We start from the raw sequence: 974 nt of genomic DNA, 5'->3' as shown, positions 1-974 counted from the left end.
AAAGCTGCAATAAAAAGGCCTTGCCTGCTTTTATGTGAGAGGCAGAGTACGAAGTCATCAGGATCATTAGTCTGGAAGAGTTCTTCCAGTCTTTTAAGTGGTCAGTTTAAGCTCTGCAGTAGTTTCCACCAACTCAGTGGCCACTTCACAGACCTGTTTGCCTTTCCAGCACGGTGAGTCACTACAACATAGGGCAAGTACACACAGTAATCAAGTCAGGCAGCACCAGCACCTCAGCCTCATCCCAGGAAAGCTCTAGCTCTTCAGTTACTCACCCTCCTACAGCCTGTTCTTTAAGTAAAGATGCCTCTTCATCTGTATTCAAGCATAGCAAACATATGTATATAGTAAATACAACGTTACATTGTACACAACAGCGATTTTACTGGAATTTTCCAATACAGCCTTGTATCACATCAATGAACAAGATCTCATCCACTAGAACGCACAAGGAGCAAGTATCTCTCAGTGTTACTCTCTCTCTCAAAGAAAAACCCCTCACAAGCTGTAAGCGCCTTTTCCTAGTGCCTCAGGAGATGAGCCACCATCACCTCGCCCCCACAGGCAGCCGGGCCCCAAAGCAGGAGGCCCCGGCCGACAGCCCCACCAGCCGCTCCCCGCGAAATGAGGGGCAAAACTGGGCAGCTGCTGCCGACAGGAGGCCGCTGACAGGCCGGGCCATTGCCCGCCAGCCGCTCACCGCGACAGCACTTCGCGCCTCCCAGGGGTCGGGCCGGAGGCAACGCCGCTTTAAGCGGTGGGCCTCACCGTTTCCTTGTTTAAGGCATGCGCGCATGCGCACGGAGGGGCTGGGGCGGGGCCGCGGGAAGGGGGCGCGGCCGCCCGTTTGCCCCGTAACGAAGGTGTGGGAGCGCTCGAGGCGCGGTTCAAGGTGAGCGGGAGCGCCTCGCGGCTGCTCGCGGTGACGTCAGCAGGGGCGGCACGCGTGGGGGGCCCGGCCTCTAACCGGCCCC

At 57.0% G+C, this 974-nt stretch overlaps 1 protein-coding gene across 1 annotated transcript in view; it reads left to right on the top strand.

Annotated features, from left to right (window-relative positions):
* The first annotated feature begins 793 nt into the window (after positions 1 to 793).
* PTGR2 (prostaglandin reductase 2) overlaps positions 794 to 974 on the top strand; it is a 16,239-nt gene continuing 16,058 nt past the window's right edge. Inside the window, exon 1 of the mRNA XM_009277576.2 lies at positions 794 to 892. The gene's annotated coding sequence lies outside the window, so the exon portion shown is untranslated. The remainder of the gene's footprint in view (positions 893 to 974) is intronic.

The sequence above is a fragment of the Aptenodytes forsteri genome, unplaced genomic scaffold (assembly GCF_000699145.1).
Source record: "Aptenodytes forsteri isolate BGI_AS27 unplaced genomic scaffold, ASM69914v1 Scaffold146, whole genome shotgun sequence".
In the NCBI taxonomy this organism is placed as follows: domain Eukaryota; kingdom Metazoa; phylum Chordata; class Aves; order Sphenisciformes; family Spheniscidae; genus Aptenodytes; species Aptenodytes forsteri.
This window is presented reverse-complemented; position numbering and strand designations above follow the sequence as displayed.